Source organism: Coturnix japonica, chromosome 7 (genome assembly GCF_054131305.1).
Source record: "Coturnix japonica strain WE chromosome 7, WE-NBRP24, whole genome shotgun sequence".
Lineage (NCBI taxonomy): Eukaryota > Metazoa > Chordata > Aves > Galliformes > Phasianidae > Coturnix > Coturnix japonica.
This window is the reverse complement of record NC_140669.1, coordinates 1393288-1420658: the sequence shown is the minus strand read 5'-3', so window position 1 is coordinate 1420658 and position 27371 is coordinate 1393288. Positions and strand designations below refer to the sequence as shown.

At 42.5% G+C, this 27371-nt stretch overlaps 1 long non-coding RNA gene across 1 annotated transcript in view; it reads right to left on the bottom strand.

Annotated features, from left to right (window-relative positions):
- Nucleotides 1-27371, bottom strand: part of LOC107317064 (uncharacterized) — a 38583-nt gene extending 11212 nt beyond the window's left edge. Inside the window, exons 1-10 of the long non-coding RNA XR_014948165.1 lie at nucleotides 27247-27371; nucleotides 26290-26348; nucleotides 24101-24524; nucleotides 23584-23644; nucleotides 22155-22385; nucleotides 21000-21152; nucleotides 16208-16768; nucleotides 15719-15862; nucleotides 8662-8861; nucleotides 6092-6241 (exon numbers count right to left, since the gene is read on the bottom strand). This is a non-coding gene — a long non-coding RNA (uncharacterized LOC107317064). The remainder of the gene's footprint in view (nucleotides 1-6091; nucleotides 6242-8661; nucleotides 8862-15718; nucleotides 15863-16207; nucleotides 16769-20999; nucleotides 21153-22154; nucleotides 22386-23583; nucleotides 23645-24100; nucleotides 24525-26289; nucleotides 26349-27246) is intronic.

Below are 27371 nucleotides of genomic sequence, written 5' to 3'. Positions count from 1 at the left end.
GGGTTTGACTGGATTATAACCATCTGATCAAACTTTTCGTTCTTAAGCGTTTTTTCTCTTTTTACATCACCTTGTTGTTTTTTAACACTCGCATTTTTCAGGACTATATAACACAGATATCCTCAGCAACTTGGCAGTGTTTGAAAGCACGTGTTATTACGAACGAGCGTGTCTTAGTCACAGAGGAAACCTTTTCTGTTCTTCCATGCCCAGTACTTTTTAAAATGGCTTTAGAAACTGTTTGCTATGTCATATACTGAAAAACATCTTTCTTTTTTTTTAAATTAATTCTCTCATTTCAGAGTCATAGCATGGTCTCAAACAAGGAAAATCACGGGGAAAACAAGCATTAAATATGTTCTCAGTAGTCCAGCTTGTCCTATAGGAGCTATGTGTTCTGCTTCCGTACTGATCGTACTGCTTGGATTTTTCATCTGCTTGCAGCTCCAGCTCCTTACTTGGCTCTCTGAGCAAGAATGAGAAAGAGAAGGACTGTGAATTGTGCAGAGTCTGCCTAGTGAAACTGTACAGTCGAGGAAGATAATGCTGTGCACGCCAAGGCAGTGTTGGTCAAAAACGATTGGATTGCTGACTAAAGAGAATAGATCAGGATATGAACTGCCAGATATCGAATGATCTCAGGATATTTTGGTAGTTGCTGCTGCAAAATCAAGCAGACCTTTTAAATATTCCATGTTATTTCCATGAAAGCCAGACAGAGCAGAAGAGGGTATTTGGTTCGGTATTTGATTTATGTTAGTGCATTTTTGTTTGGATGAGAACTGTGAGAACCCGGTGGTTTTGGTTCATGGGAGATCTGGCGCATCACTTTTCTGGTTTTGATTCAAGCGGGTTCACATCCCCCGAGTTTCACTTTGACTTTTGGAGTTTGAGCAAATCCAACAATTTCAAAACAAAACCCTGATGGAACCACTAGCTTTCACATGGTTTCCACCCAAAACTGTCAACTTTGCCCCCTCCACAAATGGAAGATCATATTCAAAGAAATATGCTTTCCAAATTGCATTAACAGAAGTTATTTTTAAGTCAAGAGAGAGGAAGATGACCCAAATTCTTCAGATTTCTCCACAACACAGGGCCCAAAAGTCCAAATGACCTTCTCAAAAATCCAAATTGCAATGAAGGTATTCATGCACGTGGAAAATATCATCCTAAGGATTTGAGTTTTCTTTCTTGAGAAAACACAAATACATCACCCCTACCTCTACCATTAATTTGCATGGGGCGTTTCAACTGTGGGTTAAGCACAGCAGACTTTCTGGACACAGCTTTGGCCAGAAGATGCCATTCCCCTAAAAGAAGGTTTTCTCACATTCTGTGGGGTCATCTAGGATGGAAGCTTCAGCAGAGACATTTGGATGCTTGACAGGACCTTCTTGTAAATGATGTGTCCTTGGCCAGTACAAGAAAACCTCCCAAGTGAATATATCACAGAAAATCAGGCATACAGTTCTGGCCCTTGTTAAGAAAAATAGATAATGAAAAGCAGAGAAACCTCTGAAGATTCAGAAATAACTTTCATAAATATCCTCAAAGGAGATGATTATATATTCCAAATCAAATACCTCAGAGACATAGAGACATACGTATTCCAGTAGGCTCCCTTTCTAAAGGTATTATTCGCCATTTTCAATTTATGCTTCCACTAAATCTTATTTATCATCATGCTTTTCTCAGCTGATTAAACCCAGATAACAGTAACTTCTTTTTTTTTTTTTTTTTTTCAATGCTGGATTTACACACGCCTTCAAAAATATGTAATACTTTTCTACTGAATGTTTATTATGGACATCAATTAACTTGCAGTTCTTTGGTGTAAAGTAATGGCATTGCATTTACTTTTCTCTCTCGCTCCGAGTCTCCCATTTGCTTTTTCCCTCCTGCTTTTGGCAGATTTGACTTGGTATCTTTAGGGTGTTTGGTACTTCTAAGCAAGAAATTACAGAGCCCAGCAGCTTTAACCAGGTTAACGCTGCACATCTCACACTGGACAGAGCTGACATTTCACAGGAGGCTGGAATGTTCTCCATTATCTCTGTGGAAGCACTTTGTAAACCTGGATGGGATCCAGTTAAGGAGCCAAAAACAGCACTGTGGAAATTACCTGTTCAGTCGAGTCTATAAAAAGTGAGTCACAGATAACATAAGCTAAAGCCAATAATTACTTCAAATAATCCATGACCATATACTGTAAGTTGAAAACGGAATAACTTAGAATAATGAGGACATATTAACGTGAGTCAATAACAAAAGTCATAGAAATATTTGTCCGAAAAATGATCAGCTTTTGATCCTGGAGGCAGCCTGATTCCCCACATGTCTGGGACCTTGGGCATGGCAAACAGCATGCAACTTTACACCACATCCTGGAACACCCTCGGGAGCAAACTGTAGGACCCTGAGAAGCTCCCAGCAGCACCACGCAGCACTTCTGGATCAGAGCTCAGTGTGTGTTCCCATGACACTCAAAGCAGGCAAAAGAGGCCCCTTTTCCCAAGTTTGTAAACAGAATGCAGCTTACTTCAAGCAAAAACGGTGAGAAAATTTCAGAGGATTATTTCAAGCATCACGCCTTGTCGCTTGTGGGATCTGGGAAAGTAACTGTGTTGCAATAAAACGGACCATAGGCTCTTTATGAAACAGGATGAAATGTTTATACTTGACTATTATGGTGATGGCTGTTATTGAAAACAAAGAATGAAAGAAAGCAAAAATAGATAAACATATTAATTATGTGTCAAACCACAGGATACCTCTAAGGACACTGTGATGGGAAGATTCAAATGCTGCAGCTAACTGCTTATTTTCAGTGTATTACATTTTGGGCTTTTATATTAATCTTTAGGGAGAAATGAATTTCAGAATTAGTATTTGATGTGGTGACCTTCTGAATTTCCTCCTTATGTTTAAAGTGAGGGTGATATCCATCCAGCAGAGAAACGAGGTGGTGACAACACACACTATCCTCACTTACAGGAAACCCCCACGCTTAGGTGGGCACTGGGAACGAGTGTCCCTATGTCTAACCTGCACTGGAAGTTACAGGGCTACGGTATTTCCCTGCCTTCATACCCTACTGAGAGAATTTTAAATTCACTCTGCTCATTCCCTGTAATTTTTCTCACTGGCCCAATAAAAAGCATCATTTTCTGTTTTTCAGAATCAAAATTCAGAGGCAGAAATGCAGCCACATTAGAAGGGCAGAAATACCTTTTAGAGTCCGTGTTCCAGCGTATAGAAGACCACCAATTAAAGCCGCTCTCTGCTCAAGCTGGCGCTTCTGTTTTAATTGCACCCTCCTGTCACCTTGTGTATTATTTTAATTTTTCCAGCCCATGTGAAGGTTTCAGAGCTCCCCAAATGAAACTGGGGCTGTCAAGTGATGTGATGCTGCGTCACCGCGTAGCTGATGGCCAAGAGCCAGCTCTGCCAGCGCTCTGCTTTGTACTGTCCGGGGGAGAGAGCTGATTCTTCAGCAGCGTCTAATCAGTTTAAAACAAATCTGGAAGATGTTACTAGAAGACGAGATGAGATCCAGACCACAGCAGCCTGCGCATACAAAGAAGTGAAGGATTTCTTCTGAGAATAAAATTAAAGAGGTGGAAAGAACACTTGGCAGTTTCAACACAATTATGACTGAGAATAAGAAGGAGTGTACTACTGGTTGAGGAAATGGGACTACTGGTACCTTGAGAAAGTACACGGAGATATCAAGATCTCAGATCTGGTCAGCACTGGAAAATTTCCCATAAATTCATCAGCTCCTGGTTAATTCTTGAAAAGAAACCAAGGCTAAAAAAGTTGCAAGGTAAAGATGACACATTTATCTAATAAATCACAGGAGGTATTAAAACAATGCACACTTTAAATTTGTGTAACGTCTTCCATCTGAGTTCCTCAAAAGACTTCAGAAGCTGTGTGCTTTCTGCCCCATCACAGATAACACAAAGGTCCCCATTCATCATAGCACCACCTTGTCTAGAAACCTCACAGAAGCCTGGATCACGCAGACATACTCACAAATGAGCAACTCCAGAGGTTTTCTTCGGGCTGGTTTTCTGGAAAAGTTCATTTCCTTTGGACACCTTGCAGTAAAGGTGTGACACAAAGAAATGATGGCAGAAAACCAAATAGTTTCCTGCCTGCAGGCACCTGACCTGGCTCAGAGATCAGTATCCGATGTAACATGACCAAGACCCATGTTTTTAGTTCCTATAGGAATTGACTGAGAGAGCAAGCATGAAACATAAGTACCTAGAGGGGAATGGAAATAGGAAAGTGGCAGAGGAGCTGCTGGCACCTCTCACTGTTATGGGAAGAGGTGAGAGAAGGAAACATCTCTGGAGACACATTTCCCAAACATAAAGACTTAAAGCAGAAAACAGAAAGCTACTTTCCATTTGAAACAATCACAGGTACGTTCTTTTCATCAGCTACTACCAGGAGGGGAAAAAAAAGAGTTGTAGATCCATAGGAAAAGCTTCCACCTTCAGCACGCTGTAATTATGAGACCACATTTATTCTCTGCTTGTGACAGGGAAGAACAACATCTCCAAGCAGAAAGGAAATGCTTAAATGCTTTCCTTGTTGTGGGGGTAGAGCACCAGGATGTATCCTTCCTCCTAATGAGAAAAAACCACCTCTGCAGACATTTTTCAGCATTTCACCCCATCATTTGCTTTCTCTTGGAGATCTCTTCCCATATATCCTTCACTTTATTATTAGCCACATTGTTGATCACATGGGCAGTGGCTCAAGTGAGTGAAAGGGAGCAGAGTTTATCCCTCAGCCTGCAGGGCTGCATCTATTAAAGCTTGCCAACTTCAGTTGAGCAAAACGTGGTGAAACATTCTTTCACCTTACATGGGAATTAACCCAAGATCTGAGCCGAGAGAAATTCTCCCACTTCTCTGTAAAATTCTGTAATTCATCTCTTTCACTTTCCATGAGGATTTTTCTCACGGTCTGTGAAGCAGGTCAGATTACCTTAGATATTCTGTCAGTAGCTGAGCGGATCGGGTATTATAAGCTCTAATTTATGGTCTCCTGTAACATACTGTATTATAAAATACTGAAAGATTACAGATCCACTTCAGTTAAACCCTTAAATGTCTGCTTGCTTAGCCAAGCGTGGCCACGGAGGCTTTTAGTCCTGCAGGGACCCTGGGCTGACATCTCCTGAGAAGCACAGGGCACAGAGCTTAAGCTATCCCCATCCACCCACTGAGGACCTGAGGCACGCTGTGCTGTTTTGGACTCTTGGACTTTTCACCTTCTCCTGTTCTACCCTGCACTGCACACTCAAGCCCACTTCACCAACCCTGATGACTACAAGATCCAAAATATGAAGGTTCTATACCTGCAGTACTAAATATCAGTGTCCTTGTATCACTGCACAGCCTTTCTTTAGCACGGGGCACTGCAGTTTGTGTTAAGAATTGCTTATTGCAGCATGCTCTATGAATTTCTTTCGGCCTCTTGTCTTCATCCATTCCTACTTTCACAGTATTCATCTCATTCTTCATCTCCCCTTTTACCCTTTACTCATTTAACTGTCCCATCAAGGACAATGGGCAGGACATGGCTGTTAGGAAGATCTGAAAGTTTTTGTCCCCTTCTATTTTCTGCACTGCTCACTTTCAGCAGCATTGTAGGCTGCTCACCACATTACCACGGCATGGCTGCCAGCCTCTGCCACTACTTTGGTCTGTGCCTGTCCAAGGCGCAGGATATGGCCCCTCAGGTATAAAACACCCTCCAGCAGCTTTGTTTCAAGCACAGCATCAAATCAGCTGTGAGTCCCGGAAGCTGCTGTAGTGGCCGCAGTGGGAGTGGGAGAAGAGGACAAAGTGCCAAATCTCCCCTGGGAAGCGCACATGGAGAGCTCAGCTCTGTTCTCAGCAGAATCTTCCCATAATAGCATCTGACACCATCAGTGACACTAATTACTGAGGAAGCAAGGGGGGAGCAGGCACATGCTGGGGCAGGAGAACCCTTGTCTGCTCTCTTCTGTTCCCACCTCAAAATGGCTCTGGCTGAAGGCACGAGGCCACTCCAGCTGCAGGCTTACCTTGGGAAGGAGCAGAGAGGATGCTCCAAGCTTGGCTGCGTCTCTTCCTTTGGATTAACACATCTTCATCATCTCTGGGAGGTGATCTCAAAGAGCAACATGGCAAGGAGCTGTTGGATTCTGCATGCAGTTCCTTGTGTGACGACCAGCCTGCAAATAAAGACCTGAGTCTGTAGCATCTTCTACCAGCACCAAACATACAACTGCACAAAAATCCTTTTCATAATCAGGAGGAAAAAAAGAGAGAGGAAAAAAATAGAAAAAAACAGCCCAAATTCTTAAAACATATTCAGACTCAGCTGGAATTCAGACCAAGAGATGGACTAGCTCTTACTTATCCCTGAGGCACATTCACCCCTCCATATAATTAAGCTCTTGGGCTGTTTTGTTAGTGTTGAGAAGCAGGCTTTGCCAAAAGTCATCTGGCTTTCTCGCTTAAAACAGTGACAGGTTTTTTTCCTCTCCTTGCTAAAGAAACCTTTCAATTTCATCGCTTGTGAGATTTAGGTATAATTTCTTTTTTTTTCTTCCACCTTTCACAGTGTTATTTCCTACCCACAGAATTACACAAAAATGGTCATCAGTGCTCCTGCTGAGAAGACCAGCCGCATTGCAGGGAATAACTTTAATATTTATAAAAAAATAAAGACCATACTTCTTTTAAAGATCTTGCTCTAAACAAACTGAATTATTCATGCACGGAATTGTACAGCATTAGAACACCTGTTTTCAATCATGCATAATGTAAAATCACTCATTACCTCACAAGAGCCTCTACATCTCCAGCAATCAAATAGCATTGAAACAGCGGAACAGGTGCTTGGCAGGTGGATGCAAACAGATGTTTTGGGCTCGCTTGTCTTTTCTAGTACAGGTGTGGTGATCGTGTTTTTAGCAGCATAATTGCTATTTAAATAGGTGATATTTAATTCTTACGTGCTTTAATATTTATTTTTGCATCTTCAATTCCTTTTTCCACTCTGTGAACAGTGTAGGCTCCAGGCAGCCCATGAGATGTACAAAGGCTCCGAGCTGTGAGGTGGGGTGATGGCGCTGCATCACACTTACTCTGACTTTCAGCCCACGGGTCCCTGCCCACAACACGTTGTCCCCTCCCTGCAAAATTTGTGCTTAACCACTGCAAGCACCACCTCACTCTCAGCTATGTGACAGTGGACAGGGGCCAAGGTACGTTTCCTGAAGGAAAACTGAATGGTGGGTATAGGAAACAGAATAAATAAAAAGATTTCTTTTCAGGCAGTGAACCAACAGTGATCCAAAAGCACTTTGGTGCAGAATCATTCAAGCAGTCATTACTAGTTGGCCAAAACAGACACATTCCCAGTAGACAGTGAACCAACAGTGGCCCGAGAGTACTTTGTTTCAGTGTCATTCAAGCACTGATTACTAGTTGGCCCAAACAGATACATTCCTAGACTTACATTGAATTTCACCAGTGTCAAATCATTACATACATCTTTAAACTTGACAGCCTGTCTAATGGTTTCAGCCAATGGTGGATAAGCCATGGGGAGAGTTCATTACACTACCAAGTCACCCATACCTGTGCCTGCTTCTTGTGGTCCAACATCTTAGGGATGTAAAGATAAATATCAGATGCAGTGAGCTGCATCAGTGCTTCATGCAGGTGGGCTAATTGCAGAACAGGTTTTCATGGCTAGCATACAGTGCTAATCCATATGTAGGGTGTAAACAACTGACAAATGGTGTAGCATGGACCTGAGCAGTAACATTTTTGGCCTAAAACATGCCACCATAAGATTAGCTCTGATAACACCTACAGAGCATTACTACAAGAGTCGTTTCTTCCTTCTGTTAACTTGGATTCCTAAATAAATGGGGAGAGAGAAATTGTTAGTCAGAGCTTCTGTAGTTCTTCCTCTCCTCCTTGTGCTCTAGCTGACTGAAGAGAGCAATGAGCAATCTGATACTGCTACTAGAGATGCTCCCTCTTAGGCAGTCTGATATGCTGGAAGCACAAACACATATAAAGCAATCATGTATGTACATGTTTAAGATACTAAATATGATCATAACTGTGGTCACAGAATATGGCCAGCATCAGTTCATATGCCAGCACAAAGAAAACAATCTACACAGCCAAACAAATTCAATAATTTCACCTCTGTATACCTAAATAATAAACTTGATTGTATTTTTCAGCATCAGATATCTCACTTTTTTCTTTGAATATAAGCATCTTATTATTTCCAAGCAAAAATAGCAAAAGAACATGGAAAATTAGGGGATTTATTCTGGTTTTACCTCTCAGAAACAGGTGCTCAGATGCTGGAGTAATAAACAGGACCAGTTAATGAATCTGTCTTGAACCAAGTATGACAGAATTTAAATGACACAATTACCTTAACAAGTAGGATACCAAGGCCGATAACTATGCCCATATTTGTATGTGGATCTATGCACATACAGCTCACACTTGCATGGATAAGAAGTACATCTAGCATTAATTTATGTGTTTATTCATGTGTAGCTTTTCAAGTATGTAGAAACCAGAGGGAAAAATATCTACTAGGACTGGACAGCTTTACCTATTCATCCTGAGCACACGCATTGCCACAGGAACTCCTCCAGGAGCAGCAGGTGCTTGCAGTGAGCCTTCACACCAACATCTCCTGGGCTCCTCTGGTTCAGGCTCCAGAAATCCTCTCTTCAGCAAACGTCCTGAGAGACTATGATTCCTCTTTTTCTGGGTCAGAAATATGTGATTTCTAATGGAACAGAAGTTACTCTAAGTGAAAGAACGGCAAAGAGAAAACAAGGTTTGAATCAGTGGACACGGGATGAAATGAAAGCTCAACAAATGCTCCCCAGACTCCACTTGGGAATCATTTCTGACCGTTTCTTTGGTAAGAAATGTAAACACGTTTCACATAACAGGTCCACCAGCTCTTTTCTTTGACCTCCCACCCAGCCCCAGGTACTGGAGCTCATCCTCATCCCAGGATGAGCGTGTTTTGAACCTTTCCACAAAGGGCTGTTTGATGTGGAGTGCTGCCTTCAGGAAACGGAGCCGCCCTCGTCCTCACTGTAAGAACTTTTGACCACTTTTCGCTGCAGGACCATTTCCCACAACCTCATCTCCATGACTGGGCTTCAAAGGATGCTGTGCTGCTCTTCCTTTTAACATCCTCACCAGCCACACTGCTTGGATTGGGAGGGGGAGCTTCCCTTTTCTTTTTCCCTGCATTATCTTTCAGTTCATGCCTCGTGTTTTGTTTCTGTCTCAGCTGATGGCAGAGGCTGCATGGATTGGTCTCTCCAGGATGCTCCTGATCAATTTTCTTCTCACGTGAATTATAAATTATTAACAGCTTCCAGGCACACTGAACCAATTCAGTCCCCAAAAGCTTCCTCACCAAATTTTACCCCCATTTTGCAAAAATTCCTCACAAATGAATAAATACCTTCAAGCTTTTCCCCCCCAAAAAACATTAATAGAGATATAAAATGAAGGTGGGATCAGCTTGGGCAGGCATAGAAGTCTGGAGCTGCTGTCAGAAGATACTCTAGCTGGGGTTACATGATTTTTTCATCTGTAATTTTAGATACTGGGAGCTGTGGGGAGCTCAGGCAGCATCTGGGAGAGGTGTAACTTTCTATGCACGCACTGCTGGACCCCATGCACTCAAATCCCCATTGCTTGAAGGAGCAACGCGTTTGCAAACCTCGGTGGTCTCTTGCCCCATGCTCCCAACTCCATGCACAAGGTATCAGCTTTGTAGTGAGATGCATCAAGCCCTGCAGATTTCCCACATTGCAACACCATCACTCCCCTACAGCATGTGGGGAAAAGAAATCCTGTGATCTGTGTAACCATTTAGATATGGCCTGTATTCCTGAAACAGTTTCCTGTTCACAGAGAGCAAATCTGCACACAAGATACAGCAAAATTTGGGCAACTTCCCGGTATTGATTCTCCCCATTCACATGGATTCTGCACCTCTCTGAATATGGGTTCCCCGCATGGACCAAACCTGGCATTGCAAACAGGTATCCCAGTTACCAGGTTTGCATGTGCACGCCTATGCGATTAAAATATATGTACACAAAATGGAAGGAGGCACCGAATACTGTGCCCAGCACAAGCCCTGCAGCACGAGCTCGGTGGGTTTTCACCCAGCAGCTCCGCTTTCAGCCGACAGCTGCAGATCCCAGGTGGTCTGACATTTGAGATAGGGCTGCAGGGAGAGTGGAAGGTGTTTGAGAGAGAAGGGGGCTGTGAACAGCACCGAGCCCTCATCCAGATGGAACCGTTCACCAAATAACCTGAGATACTCTATTACCGTCCATATGTCTCCCAGGTCTCCAAAGGCCATACTCCATTGATTTATTAGAAATCTGCCTTTTTTTTCAGCGTGGGTTCTTTCCAAAACAGAGTATAATGTAGGATTTAGTATCATCTGAAATGCTCTTTCTTAAAAATGAGTTCTTCACTTTGGAAATGCTTCACCAGATGAGAAAGTAAATATTTTGGGATGGGAGCCCTCTCCTCACGTACCCTTTTAACAAGTCTCTTCCTGCCACAGCAAAGGATAAAACATTTTCTAGGGCATTTCAGTGATAAATAAATGACTGAAGGCACAGCACCGATGGAGCAAAAGCCACCATATGCATATAACCACGCTCACAGTCTGCCTTGCGCCTATTTCTTCCTTAGCAGATAAGCCTGGAAGAATTATTTTATTGTTTTAGCACTGCAAACAGTTGTTATTAGTGTATCTTATTTATAGTTGGTTCTTTGCAGCACTGTAGTAATATAGAAAAATATCAGTTATTTCATCACACTGGTGAATTTAATGAACCTGAAGGTGTGTGTTATTTTAGCACTTGCTGCAGCTCCTGTGAAAACCCAATGGTGCTAAAATCTGTAAACCTGTCACTGCTTAAGTAATAACCTTGTTAAAAGCATCTTCATTTAACTTATTTCAGCTTTTGCAGAATGCAGGTTTTATTTTATCAGTGCGGGGAATAGGTGTTTCCAACCAAACCACTTATTGTAAATATATTTAATTGTAGTTCATTAATTTATTCACAGTGTTATTGCTTTTATTTTAACACTTAGTTTAAATTAAGCGTTGTCTGGAACTGAGTTCCCATTTTCGATTTTTTTAAACAAACTCTTAATTTATATGAAATATCTTTGGTTGGAACTGTAAATTTTATCCTGCAATATGGAAAACGCTCTTTGCATTCATTAATATCCCTTTTATGCTGCAAGAAATGAACTTCCTTTCTTAACGCTACAGACGGGAAAACAAAATGAGATTTTTCTTTTCTTTTAATCTCAACGCTGTGAAATTGGACTTATTTCTTCCATTTAAAAATATAGAGAAAATGAAGCATTGACAGCACACGTTCCAAACTAACAGTTGATCCCTGCAAATGCACATCGACAGTTAGTGAAATTTTGGCAATTAAAGGAAATGGGAACTCCCTGCTACTTAACATCGCTCCTCAAAAGTGAAGTGTAATTTGCACCATCACTTCTTTATAGCACCAGTGATGCTTCCTTCGTTATTGCACCGCGGCGGCGTTTGTGACAAATGATAAAAGCATCAGCTTCCCAGTAAATTTTTACAAGGTGGGCAATTATCCATCCATTAATACTCCTCCTTTTAGACCTGCTATGCTACCATGTGCTGCATGGCACACCATGCATCCCAGGGAACAAATCCTCAGTATCTCATGCTGTATCTCTTGGGCCCATTACCGAAGGCAATGGGATTGTAGTAGAAACCCAACTTTGTTGGCTGCTTTGAAATAATTACTGGAGTTACTTATCCAGAATGCTTCCATTCAATTGCCATTTTGTGGGGGAGGGAGGGGGCTGTGTTGTTCTTTTTTGTTCAGCTCTCCTACTCAATGTGGTTCTATTTCAGTGTTTATTGATATGTGCTTTTGTGTAGGGCTGTGACTAATATAAAGCAGAGCACCCCTGGTTTGCACTGCACATGAAGATGACCTGTCCATTTAAATGCTTCTAGCAGCAGAAGTTACTGGCCTAATCAGTCTTTGATTTTAGCTTGCAAACAAGTCAGAAATGTTATTTAATGTCATCCCTTCTCTAATTTTGGTATCAAAACCCCTATGAGGGATGGCAGTGCACAGTGCTAGTAACTCTGGCTGTCCTACATACACAGCAAGAGCGATGCAATAGGAGGTATCTACTCCTGACCTGGAAATTAGGGAGCAAGGATGGATGAGAAAGGCAACCCCTGAGCTGTGATTTAAGAATAAAAGTGGGATTACACCAATATCCCAGAGAAGAGGCACACTGCATGCAGTGGGGTCACTACTGAATTGTTGTTCTGGTTGCAGACCCAAAGAGTGCAAACGTGCCCCAAGAAGTGAGAAGGGGATGAGGAGAGAAGCCAAGCCGTCAGCCCTGCATCTGTCTGTTGGATTGGGATTCAGGGCAGGAGTTAGGATGCTTCACATCCCAACAGCTGCACTCTGTCTTCAGGATCTGAGAAACTGGACAAGACAACTGAAAAAGAATCCAGTTGTTTAAGCTTCGGCTAGGATTGTGTTTATATTTGTTTTGCTTGTAACCTTTCGTTTCCAGCCCTGCAACTAAAAGCCTGACCTTGCCTTGCTTAATAAACCTCATGCAGAAGCTTTATTTTGTCATATAGCCTGTTCCATGCCAAGGGGAAGATGGATGGGTGGGATCAGTGGGGCTGCAGTGCAGTAACACATCCCATGGGCACTCATCCTGCCCTGTGCTGCAGCCTGACCATTGACTGCAGTTAAAGCCATGGCACCTCCTGGCCAACACATCCTTTGCCTGTGGGTGTGCTTAAGTCCAGAGCTCCAGGGGCTTCACCACCATGACTCTGGTTTGGGGGCTCACAGCTGGCCACCATGCTCAGCTCTGCTACACTCCAGCCATATGTGTGAGGTTGGGTTATGAGATCCCACCTGCCCTGACCTAGCTGGGTTTGCTGCTAAAGAAACCTTGAGGAAAGACCTGCCAGTGCCAAGCACCCCCGTACAGATCTTCTGCACTGGAAGATGCTGCAACTCAAACTGGAAAAAGAAAAGACAAACCCAACCCAACCCAAGAGCCAGCACTGACTACAGCCACAGCTGGGAGGGAGCATGGGGAATGGCAATGATGGTATTATATGTATGAACCCTGTGTATGAAGGCAGTCCAGCTGCCAAGCTGGGAGGGGAACTTCTCTTTCTAAAAGGCAGCATAAATTGGCCTAGCAATGGGTTTAATGCACATCTACATTGTATTGACCTGAGCTACTTTATAGCTAAAGCACCACCTATTTATCTCCAGACAAAATAATTCCAGGTAGGGTTTCATGTTAATGACCTTGTCTTCACATACAAGACATTGTTCTTACAAAACCAGCTCACTGCAGTTCTGTACCCACTGCTACTACCAAACCAGAGCTATGTCAACATAATATTTATGACCATAGTGCTAAAAATGTGAGATTCAACTGAAAATTACTGAGCAGAAATCAGAATTTAGAAAGATTTCCTGTTAAACCAGAATCCCACACACTGACACAACAGTAATAGCAATTTGACCCACATAACTTCTTTTGTTCCTTAAGTTCCACTGTTGCAGACCAATTATACGTTCTTTAAAGAAATGTTATTAATTATTGAAATATTAAAAGCTGAAGTCATTGTTTTTCTCTACTTAGCATGCCTTTTAAGAGAGATTATAGAGGGAGAATCTTTTGATAGTCTTAAAATATTCACCAGTGCTAGAACAATTTAATGAAATTCACATTTATTTCAAGGATTTTTTTAATTAAATCTATTGGTTGTTGGTATCCGTAAACCCTTAAGAATAAACACCTGCAGTGTTTTATTATGTAAAAAGGTAGTTTAATTGCATCATATTTATCACAGACAAATCAAGCCCTATTCAGAAGATAATAATGACACAGTAATTGGACCAGTAATTGGTTCAGGATGATTCAATATTGTACTAATAATCATAAATACTACTGTCTCCTGCTTTGGTACAAGGCTGACACTATATTATAGATTGGATTTGGTGCAATAAATATTCGTGAACTGGGTCCAGTAGTGCCTAGGTCTTTAGTTCCAGTGTGTTAGTAAATAACAGGTATCAAATAATAATACATTCTACATAAGCAACCATTCCTCACATGTGGCATTGAGTATGTTGTGCTCTTTTCTGCATCCAAAAATGGATGGAATAAGCATCTGTACAGTAAAGAATCTCCTTGCATTAAGCATCACCATTTCCCTCGAGATGTTTCCACTCCAGGCAAACCTGGTCACACTCAGAGCCAGTTGTAAAGTAGACTCATTCAGTTTAAATCTTGCTTTCTTTGGCTTTTTGCCTGTTTGTTCCTATTTATTCTTATTCACAATGACGGCAGAAAGGGCACTCTCCAAGGGACCTAGCTCCAAACCAGTGCTGAGCATTCAGCATCAAACAAGACGTAGGAGAACAGATAACATAACTCCAAACTGATCACTTATAAACTCCACAGTAGGCCAGGGAATAAGCACGGTGCACAGAGACCAATACCACTACTGTTTCTTGGAGATTGTCTCCTTTTCATGCATGTTCAGTATTTCCTTTGTTTGGCCGCTCTGGAATACAACTACCCCATGAGAGGCATTGCGCTTGTCCCTGCTGCTGCAGCCCCTCAGGGCTCTCTATTTCCAGTATGAATGGTTTGCTCTTGGAAAACAGGATTATTTTGTGCATGAAAATACCACCTGAAAGTAGCCACAACATCCCTGGTTGCTCCTTATTACCATCTGTCACATGTCAGCTATTAGGCCTGAGCTTCTCAAACACAGATAGCCCTGAATGAAAGGACTCAGATTCATCTTTAGGCAGACAAAGAAGAAAGAGATGGTGAATTTTCAACATGCTTCTTCCCTGGCTTTCACTTGGAGCTTCCACCACAGTTCTCCAGACTGCCCTGATGTGATCCTGCTTAGTTTTGTCCCATCTTGAGTTCCCTATCACATCAATAAAAGCCCTATTCATCCCAACTGTGCAATATAAATTGTCCTACTGGTACCCAACTGTAATCTACCTTTCTTTTCTGTTTTTATTTGTATGGGTAAAGTAATATGCCAGTTTTATTATTTTCTTTCTTGCCTTGACTTGTGGAGAGGGGGAAGAAATCCAATCAATCAAACACAATACCATTATGGCAAAGGGCGGATGGTAGGAGGTGACAGTCCCGTACCAATTGCTTGTTTATGGTGCCTTGATACAGTATAACGTGGCACACAAAGCCACTCACATGCCACTTAATGATAACTGTGAAAATCACGCCTGTCACCGCCGCATTCAGGGGAGGCTTGGCGGACCTGCAGCACCGCTCCTTCGCCAGGGCTGTGAGCTTTCAGAGGGAGCCAAAAGGGAGTGGAGCCTCATTATCCCCGAAACAATGATCCTTATTCACTACACAGAGAAACTTGCTTTTCATTGACGTATTATACAGCTCGGAGCTGGAATAGAGATAACGTATCCCCTTTATCACTGGAACAAAAGATTGAGGGTCTTTGCTCCTGGTTTGGAATAATGCCCTCAGCAGCCCAAACTAGTGCGTTTTTGAGAATTTACCTTTTTTCCTTGAATTGCTTTGCATTCGAGGGATGGTGCAGCAAGGCCCAGGTACAGGCAGCAGCCAGGCTGAGTATAGGGTTGAGATTTCATCTCTCCGTCCGTCATCTCGCTCGCTGACATTGGCCCTCACAACCACAATACCTGAAGGATGGAGGAAGGGAGGGAGATGAGGAGTGCAGAAAGCCAAACAGACAACTCATGTTGCAAAAGGTACTTAGGGAAGCCTCTTAAGACTATATAGTGAAGGAGACGTGGCATAGGCACTAAGGCTGAAAGCAATCTGTACAAATGAAATGCCACGGCAGAATGGCACCAGGGGACCGGTTCACTCATAATGGAGTCAAAGTAATGGAGCCCAAACTCACCCCGAGATGGTGGCAACTCTGGGGAGGCATGCAACACCCAGTCATCCCTTCCTATTTCTTTTTTTCCTCCTCAGTGTTCCATCCCAAAGTCAGTTTTTCACTTTGCCTAAGTCTCTCTTACCTTTGCCTGGCGCAGGGAGGAGGAAAGGTGAGAAGACAGGAGAGCTATCACTGCACACAGCCAGGCAGGCAGGCAGCAGAGGTAGCAGCAGAGGTAGAGGAACAGAATGTGTTGAAAGCATCATGATCCAGTGCCAGGAAATAACAGTTAGCATATCCCTGAATGACATTTACAGGAAACCTATGTTTCCTTTTCAGGGCCATAAGCTTCAACAAACTGGTGTGTTCAGTCAGCCCTTCCCCATGTACAGTATGGATGCCACAATTTTCTCAGCATATGCTCAGCTGCGTCCTTCTGATGGCATCCATGTTGGCGCTCTTCCATCTATAGGCATGGAGGGATGTCTTCATCTTCTGCAGGAGTCTGGGGCTACTGCCAAAGGCAGGCATCCAAGCACCGCAGGCAAGGAGAGGGGAGCGTTTTGGTTCCTGAATAAGGATTAGGCTTTGCAACACCTGAGCAGTGAAAATCCTGTGGAGCCTTGGTGGCCGGAGCCAGGAGCCGCCACAGCTCTGCTGAATATTGCTGAGTCGAGCCCCATTTAACCAAGGTGAGCGTGTGCTGCAGAGCAAATTGTAGAAAATTTAGGAAACAAATGGCAAATAGGCAGCCCCATGTAACGTCCATATAAATGCCTCAGTGGCTTTGGCTCTGATACATTTCTAATGTGTAATAGATAACAATTTCATTAGCTTAACTCACTCCCAGCTCTCACCTAAGGAAAAATTGGGCCACCAATGCTCCTAGTCCTAGAGCTGATTTAGTTGTGTGGAGCCAGGAACCCTTTGATCTTTTGTTATATGCTCCTGAGGAGCCCAGTAGTGCACCATCCTGAGCAACAATACTAGTCAAATCCCTCTATAATTTGCTTTGTTTTTAACCAAAAGCAGAAAAGGGGGGGGGGGAAAAATCACCTCTCCCTTTTTTTTTTTTTTGCCCTGGAGCTTATCTACTTCTTGTCTTTTCACAGTATGGGCCAAAATATGCTCTTCTTTCTTGAGAAAGGAGGATTGCAATGACAGAAACAGGATACCCAGACTTAAGGCAGGATTTTGTCTACACGCTCCTTTATCCACTGTACGTTTATTGCACCTAATACATTTAGGAGAAGAGAATGGAATTTACTTAGATATTAAATGGCCTAAGAAATCATTCTCAACAAGGAATAAAGCATTTCCTTTATAGAAAATCACGCTATAGAATAAGCGCTTAAGTTAATTTAAAGAGAAAATTAGGAAAACAAAGGCGGAGTGCCAGAGATGTGGATAGGCACCAGCTCACACCTCTGTGAGTTAGAGATGCAGAAATCCTCCCTCCCCTCCTGCCTGGCCCATGTGCTTTGCTGAACTGAAAGGTAACCCGTATCGATCGGCTGCCATAAAAGCCCAGCAAACACAAAGCAGCCAGAGGTGATAGAGATGTGAATTAAAAGCTCTGTTATGGCTCTCCACCTGATCGGGAGAACCCTATTTAGCTCAGCCCCTGGACAGAGTTGTCTTCCACTTTTGAGCCATTTTTCTTCTCCTCTTGCTTTTTCCAAAGAAATGATGACTGTGCACGGCTAATTAACAACAAAGAGTAATTGAACTAAGACTCTAACTATCTACCTTTAAATCAAAGGAAGGAGGCAACCAATAGTAAAATTTAATCTGTCCTCTGGGGCAGGAGACAGCTTACAGGTTCAAGTCAGATAGCAAATGTAGCTAAATGGCAGTCAGAAAAGATCATGTGACTGGGGGCTAAAAACTAATTAATCTCCATAAAGCTGTAAGTGAGGTAGGTAAGATGACTTGAAATCTGATTACATTATTGCATTTAAGGAGGGAAAATGCAGCATGTATTTTTCATGTTGATTTTAACCACCTGAGCCCTTAATGACATTTTGTACCTTGAAAGAAAAACTCGTATTTCATCCATATTTAAAAAGATCTACAAAGATGCTGTTGTCAGGAGCAGAGAGTTTACAGATTTAGCCTCAATAATGGTGCAGAGTGCATTTCTAAACTTCTTTTCCCCCCTGTAAGCCAGGCGAAGATTCCAAGTTAACTATGGGAAGACACAATGCCAAGCACGAAACAAAAGCTAAAATAAGCCTTAGAGCAAGGATAATTTTACTGTATGCCCTGTTACAAGGAAAACATGCTGCATTCTAACTGACTGCTGAGGATGCATGTGCTTTGCTCCTTTGATTTGCAAACAACCTGTGATGCTAAATTCTGAATTAGTGGGAACAGAGCACTGCTTAGGATTTCTATTATTTATAACAGGCTACAAAGCAAGGAATACACAAACAAGCACCAAAATTAAGACTGCAGGCAGATGGCAGACCTCAATTCCGTGCATCCAGTCCAAATACACACTGAGCAGACCCTACCCTATGAACCTTGATGTGTACTCTTCAGCCTTCAGTCACAGCTATGGGCATAATCCTTGCCTCTTGTGTAGCAGCATCCATAGTAATGAATGGGATACACCACGCACACATACCCCAAAGACAGAGGCTTTCTCAGAGTCAATTAGGGGTTCCTGCATGGCATTAGCACCAGCACCTGAATGGAGACAGCTTTATGCAATGAAAAAGTGTACTTTTGAAATGTTTGTAATATACTTGATATATACTGCCACACAAGTATATAGCGGCAATAAATAAATAGCATTTAAGTTAACAAGCACACGTTTATAGGTATAATAATGGCATTTTGCACTAATGCAACACCTTTGATCCCAGAATTTCCAAGTCCTTTGCAAGGATTAATTAATTAAGCTTCAACACGCCCCTGCACCAGATGTTATTAAAATACTTTTATGGCTTACAAATTCCACGAAAGATGTGCTTGTATTTCATGTCATATCGTGCCTCCCATCCAAGGCAATTACTTTTCTCCTCACTTGGCTCTGTGGTGCATGGGAAATGATGCTCGCATGGGCAGCTTTCAGCCTCTTTTTTGCAGGTGGGAAAGTTCAGAGGTTCGTATCCATCCCTGCACCCCTCCCTTTAAACAGCTCCCTGTCATTTTCTCCTGCAGCCTCAGACTTTCTCTCTTCACTTGCCATGTAGCTTTTTTGCTATGACCAATCTTCCTCACACACACTGAGATTTTCCAAGTTGCTCTTTAAAGTTAAGCAGACATTTTTTCCCACATGGTGAAATTGCCGTGTGGCTGAAAAATGTTCTCCTCACACACACACACCTTTTCTCTCAGGAGCCAAATCACTACACGCCTTACATCTTCATTCCTGTTTTTGCCAGAAGCCAACATGAGTTCCAGTTCAGAACCTACTTGCAAGAGACTTAAGGTAGAGCAACTTGGCAGCCAAACTTGTTGGATGAAAATGTGTGTTTGCAAAGTCTGGCACAGATGGAGGCACCTCTTGCATGAACCCTTAGTCTCTCTGGGGAAAAGACAGCACACAGGAATTAGCTCTCAAACCTAATCCTCTGCTTATCACTCTTATCTAGAGCTGGCTATGAATCCTTCCCTGCACTCTGATTTGTAGTAAACTCCCACACAGAGCAAAGTTTGGCTTCTTAACTTACTAGACTTCAGAAATGCCAGACACTTGAATTTAATTTCTGTTGGGCAATTCTCAAGAGAAACCAACTCTCTCCTCTCTTTCTTCCTGCTTCCAGAAGTTGGCTCTCAGGTACCTGATGAGAAGGAAGAGCTCACAGTGCTGCTCTGTAAGCAGGTCAGATCAGAATTCTCTTCTCTACCTGATTTATTACTTACTGAAACTGCTTGTGTCTTCTGACCATCACTCAAACCAGACCAAAATTTGGCCAAAGAGTTCAATTTGTGGATGGCATAACTGCACATATGCACAGACAACCTCACATCAGACACATCATACCCTAGAAAACATACAAGTGCTCAGATAGTTTTAATGCTTCATTAAAAATATGCCAGCAGAGACCTTATGACGACTCTCTCTTTACCTATCTATGTTTTACTTACAAGGTAAAAGACCACATCACTTCTTTTTGCACTTATGGGACTCTTAGTGACAGGGACTCAGGTGTCACAGATGAGCTTCAAACTCTCCATCATTTTACCCCTAAGAATCAGCAACAACCAGCCCCCATCTATGTACCATTATTATCCAAATTTCTTAATACACCCGGAGATGGACCTCTTGGAGACCCAACAGCCAGAGACACAGAATGACCCTCCACAGTGCCACAGGGCTTATGTTCCCTGGCTGCATGTTTGGTCACACATTTACATCACTACCCGGGGCATTTCTACAATGCCAATGATGGTCATAGGCCTTCACCAAGCAAAGTGTTTTTCACATTTCCTTACTGATGTGATTTTTCTTTGTGGTAGCTGCCATAAGTCTTGGAATTTTCTTTATCTGAACTCTGTATTTTTTGTTATTCAGACAGCTCACAGGAGGTCAATTTTAAGCATCCTGTACTATTACTTCCTGCATGGCTTTCGTACAGCATTGTGACATACAATTTTGTGCCAGCCACATTTGGGAAATGCACTGACTGACCACCAATGAGTGGAGCCTTTTCTGTTCCTTGACAAAGTACTTTACAGCTTTCTTTTTGAAGGAAATAAGACCATTCCTTTTATAGCCAAAGGAGAGGGAATCCCCATGCCAAACTTCAGATTCCTGACATAATTTTCCACCTACTCAGCTGTAACTGTGTCCCAGCACAAGCACATTCCCACACAATTCGAGGACATTGCAGCTTTCATGGACCCCTGGAGAGCAGAACCTACCATGAGAACACATTTTCCTTAAATAAAGAGGATCTTTTAGAAACAAACAGCAATCTTACCTCTTCAGGTCGCAGATAATGCAGCTGAGTCCAGCTGGGCTGAAGAAGTATTTGTACCATACAGATGTTGATACCACAGCTAAGCGTGCTTCAATAATTAATTACGTGAAGGTACTGAACAACCAAAATGCCTTGGCTGAATTTAGGCTGCACCTGCAAGGATGTCATATAATGCCATGTAAGATGCGATAAGGCGTCATGCTTTCTATTATCTTTTTTTTTTTTCGCTTTATCCTCTTACAAATCTACAATTTCTACCCATAACTTTCAAAGCCTATAGAGATTCAAGCATTTTTAGGTAGAAATGTTGTATTGTAATCAAAGGATTGGCCCGTGGACTGGGCAGTCCTTGCTTTTAGATACTTAAGGCCAAAAACTGGATACAAATCTATCTAAAGGTTCTTTAATACGAAGGATGGCAAGGAAATTCTGGTTCAATATAAGAGTCAATTCAACTATGAATCATGATTATAGATAATTCCCAGTGTGACATGATATCATTTAATTTCCAAAAGAAACAGAGGAAGTGGCAGCACTGCCAGGTAATAATATCAAGCAAAAAAGAAAAAGAAAAGGACTTTATAACCTATTCTGTGCATAGGTCATAAATTACCAATCAGACACGTAGTTCCCATTTAATATTTTAAAGTCTTGTTATATGTACTCTTTTTCCTTGTTCATGCTTTGTCTTTACAAATACACTTGGTCATAATGAAAATAAACCTGCTGAAGTCTCTGTGGCCTGAGACAAGCTATAACACATTTCTGCACCACGGGGTGGGCTCATGGGATACCTACTGAGAAAATGCATCCCCTCTGCGCATGCCCAGACTATTAAAATGAATTGACATGTTAATGCTGACAGGAAAAGAGCACAAGAGAGCTTGCTAAATTACTGCTCAGTCAGGCACTAGGAATTCCTGAGTGGCCAACTCCTGAGCAAAACCTGCAGCAAGGAGACGAGGGGGAAAAAGGAGAGGAAGAAAGGAGAAGGGGCACGGGGGGGGGGGGGGGGGGGGGGGGGGGAAGCAGAAAAAAAGGTGAAGTGGGTGGAAAAAGAAACTTTATTGTCAAATGCAACAAACCAAACAAACACTGAGGGGTTGTCATGTTAGCAACGCACCTACTCATAAATCATATGGATTTTAATCATACCTGCCACCTCAGCTTGCTTCTCCCCTGAGAAATTGTTTTCTTTTTGCTCCCTCCTTCACTCGCTTTCAATTATCTGGAAGCTGTTTCTCGTGTTTATTTATTTATCTAAAGTTCATATACAGTATGCATGCAGAAATTTCCTCTGGGGGACCAAGCCTAGGCAGATCATACAGGGATGCGGTGGAGCGTAGCAGCTAACAGCTCAGATGAATGTACTCAGTCTCAGAAAACCTGCTTTGGACCACAGTGACAAGAGGAGGGGAGGACAGAAAGTAATTAGTGTGTGTACAATGATGGATTATGGCTTAATATTCAGGCATTTCACCTTTTGACTGTTATAGGTAGGCCTACAAGCTGACAAACAAAGTCCACATTCTTGCCAATAAGGGGGGGGGGGGAGGGAATGGAGAGAAAAAAGGAAAATAAAACACTCTTTTAAAACAAGCCACATCTTCTGTTTGGTGAGTAAATCTCAATTAGTTGTTTTATTTGTGTTTCAGACCTTTTATAGTTTTGAAAACATCATATATATGCTCGTACCCATACGAGGGGAACCTGAGGGAAAGCTGCTTGGCACGTTTCTGACAAGCTGGCATAATATTGTTTTTATGTCTCACAGCTTCTATATGTAACTTTAGTACGAAAGAGCAACTCAGTCTCTCCAATTTTAAGGAGGGAGTGAACTGCCAGTGACCTTTCCTCAGCTCTGGGAGGTGAACGTGTAGTACAGATCCATCAAGACATGAAGATCTTATAGACAACTTTAAGGAAAAAAAAAAAAGGAAAGCCATCAGGTTTTTTTTAAGCCAGACCGAAGGAAAAATAGACAAGAAGAGTCCAACAGTGAGCTGCAACTACAGGTGAAACGGTTTTAACTCAAAACTGAGTTTAGAGCAGGATTCAGACTGGAGATCCACACATATGGGTTAGGTCTACAGCAGGCTTTTTAGGGATGTTTGAATCTACATTTGCTATGGAAGGTATTGTGCAGTTCAAGGACCATCTAGACAGCTCTCTCATTTGGAGTACTTGTAGAAATTAAATGGTAAAGAGATTCAGCTGCCCATGCTTTGAGGTGAAGGGTGTGCAAAGAATTCCCAGGACCCCCAGTTCCCTTCCCAAATCCAAGGAGCCCACACTTGCATGTTCTCTGTTCCTTTGCCAACTCTGCTAAACCCAAACAGACCTTTGAGAGCAAAGGGTTTCTTGTGCACTACAGGACACCAATCTTTTTGTATAAAGAGAAGGCAAGGGCAAAGCACATCATTCAGGAGAGGATCCACACATATTTATGTTGGTGTTGTCCTTAAGTAAGCGTGTGCAGGGGACCCATACGATACAGCATAAACACCAAACAATGACCAAAACGTATCCCACTGACATAATGCTCCACAAATAATGATGTTACCGTATAACATTATTATCTGACCTGGATCATGGCCGTAGAGTGGCAAGGAGCCCATTTCCTGACCTTTGTCTCTCGGAGGTACCTAAGCCAGAACACAAAACAGGTGGTTTCTTGTGAGCAAAACTTAGTTTTGAATAACCATGTGCTTTCTGCCTGCAGCTTCTTCGACCTAAAGATCAAAGCCCTACGGCGTGTACAGTTCACTCCTCTGAAATGCCAGCTTCCTTGTTATAAATGACATGTTGCAGATTTGGTGCAACTTTTGTTTCATTTCATATTTTAATTTGCAATCTCAGATATCAAAGAAAGCTAAACTGACAAAAGACAGCTTGTAAACCTATTCAAGTGGAGTTTTCAATGGTTTACATAAATCAACCTATAATCTACTTTATTTAAATCTCCGTGTGTATAAAAGGCTGCAGTTTGTCAGAGTAAGATAAAATGCATATATTAATGAGAATATAGAGGAGTAACATGAAGCAACATTAAACAGTACACAGCACTAGGACATAAGCAGACTCAAGTCTCTGTTAGTTACCGTAAGTCTCAGTGAATCCTTGTGGTCTGGTTGGGCTCCAGCCACCAGGGAGGTGATGGTTGTTCTGAAGGACTTGTGCTGGAACAGCTGCCCAGAGAGGCTGTGGATGCCCCGTCCATCCCTGGAGGTGTTCAAGGCCAGGTTGGATGGGGCCCTGGGCAGCCTGGGCTGGTATCAATGTGGAGGTTGGTGGCCCTGCCTGCGGTGGGGGGTTGGAGCTCAATGATCCTTGAGGTCCCTTCCAACCCAACCATGCTGTGACTCTGCATCAGCACAGTGGTTGCTCACAAACCAGGTACCCAAAGCCATTTGGGATATCCTTCCAACAGACTGGTGCCTGGTTGGTGTTTTCCATATTCTCTTCCACCACTTCACTCCAAAACCAGGAATGTCACAAATCTCTGATGGTTTCATACTTCAGGACCTACAGGGGAATGTGAGTTATTCCTTTCTTTTCAGTTGCCCAAGTTTTTACAAAAGATTAATCTCCACTAAATGGTCCAAATAAACAACCTTGTGCTGTCAGCAATGCAATTGTACCGTGTAGGGCCTGTGAGAGGTAAATGGATTTAGATATAACACTAATACATTACTCGCAGTCTCATGTTACTCAGATGACAGGAATAAGTGCCAAAGTTTTGACAGATCTTAATTTAAAACAAACAAACAGATAAACAAAACAAACAAGAAATCAAACAAAATCCCTGAGCTCTTTAGTTAGCTTCACTTCCTCCCAACCTTGCAGTAATGTGAGTTTTCCTAATGCAGTTGGGGGGAAAAAAAAACGAATAGTTACCATGGAAATTGCCACAAATCTTTTTATTTCAGACTCCTCCAACAGAGGAGCATGTTTATGAAGACACACATAGAATCCACTCATAGTTTACTTTGGCAGTGATATAACTATGTCTTTTTTTTTTTTTCCCCCAAGTTTTACGAGGTGTTTCACAATAATTTGCTCCGCTCTTGTTCTCATTACAAAAGCAATATTAGAATGATAATGACTTACATGCTCTGTCATACTATACTACCCTGACCTTTTCAGTATGCTGCCTTTTGAAAGCTTGACAGGGCCACCTCTCCTGCACACGCTAACATGGCAGAGAACTGTGACCGGGGAACGGGAAGGAAAGAGAAGTGGATGACAGCATCAGACAATTTGCCAAATTCTTTTAAGCTTTAAATAACCTTTCTCTAACTCATCATTTTTTTTTTGTATTTAAGCAGATTTCCTGTCTCTCCCCAGCACTGCATGTCCCTGGAATAGCACTGGTCATTCAGTGCAATGACTTATCCGCAGTAGGTGCTCTGCAAAGCAAGAGGTCTCCACCCACGCCCTGCTGTCTGGATATCAGTTTGGCCCTCTGAATTATTCATCAGCTCAGGAATAAAATCGGAACTTGGTCCCACATGACATCTCTTTTCTCAGCATACACAACCTTTATTTTGTTGCTTCAATGGTGGTTTTTTTTGAATGTGCATCGTAGAGCCCAAGCCTGTCCCTTTAGACATGTGCTGTGCTTACTTCTGCAGGATAGGAAATTTTCTTCAGCTGCATTCCCTGCTGCAAATTCCCCTGTGAAAGATCAAGAGACTGAAGGCAGCTCCACACAACGGGGCCAACTCATTGCACAGGCATGGAGTCACCAGGGGACATGCTCACACACAGCACGTTCCTCCTGCTCCCTCACTTGTTGGAGCAGAAAGCATCAAAAAAGTGTCCCAGAAGAGAGCTATTTCAAATCTTCTGCCTCTTGTGTATGATTATTAGTGGGACAAGGCTGCATCATTCCTTCAAATGGGTATGGAAGAAGGCAGGAGTTTTTACACCACTGGAAACCATGCAATGTGGGAAATAGTCCCAGAGACCTTAGAATGGATTTGGTCGGTGGGGCTCCTTCTGGTCATCACTCTTTACCCTTACCAGCTTTGATCTGCAGTGCTGGTAGCCATCCAAACAACACTTGTGTTGCCGCTAATCTCTCTTTTTGGAATTGCTGTGGTTCAAAGGGAATCTTTTAGAATTCAGCTGACTTCCCTCAGACATTCCCTGATATACAACGCTCCCTATCTTTCTGCAGCAGAGGTGTAAATCAAGAGGTGTTCAGCCTGTAGTACCTCCATCTCACATCTGTCCTCTCCCACCACTTTCCCAAATTCACTCACAGGGTGACTAAGCAGTTAATTACCTGGGGATTCTTTGGCACAGGGGATGCTTCACTGGACAGAACCAGGTTTGCAGGAGACCCTGTCCATAAAAAACTAAGATGAGCAACGAAGATAACAAAGATACGGTGATGGCAATTAACTGGCATCTTCCTGAAACACCGGCCTCGGGCACAAGGAGTTCAAGAAAGAACTGAGTTGTCCCAGGCCTGTCTCAGGAAAGCATGCCTTCAGAATATCTTTTAATCACTATACGTGAGTTCTGAGTCAGCTAAAAGCAACACTCAGATCCAATCCGGGATGGTTTTATTTGCATAAGTCATAACATAAACAGCAAATAGGTCTGTGGGATATCACTTGACTTGTCAAAGAAAATAGATTTTTGTTTAAGGAAGCATTAAATGGGAAACCAATATGGAAAACATATTGCACCACTCAAAGGACAGACATTTTTGATCCTGTATTCAACCATATCAGAGAAATGCCTAGTTATAACAATTTTCTCTCCATAAAAAGGGTTTTTTTGAATGAAACAAGCATGCAACACTTCCCTCCTTCCACTGAAGCTAAACGCATCACACACAGCAAAGGCAATACACCTCCCTTGCAACTAATGGCCTTGCAGGAGCATCTCTATCTACAGCAAACGTAGAGGGTAATAACATGGATTTCACACCACTGCTCCAGGTATGTGGGAGGAAAACTGTAACAGACCATCTCAACTCTTTGCTCTTCCTTCTCTGAGTTATGAAACAGAAAATGATAAAGGATTTAAAAACAAACAGCAAAAACAAAACCCACTCATTCCTCTCTAGAGGCTGAAAGAGCAGAAAAGTAGGTAGCAGCATGATGTCAACAAATCCCATGGGACCACTCATCCCAGCCACGGACTGACTATACGTGCATCTGAATGACATACGCAGCAACACCCCTCCTCTTCATACTTGAGACCAGGAATACATTTCTGGCCCCCTGCTCACCTTCTCCCAAGATGCTGCATCATGCACTGGGTCCCTCATTGAGTAGAGCCAAGGAGCTGCCCCAGGAAAAAATGCCGCAGGAAATGAGGTCAGCATCCATGGTACTTCCTAAAAGGATCCCCGTG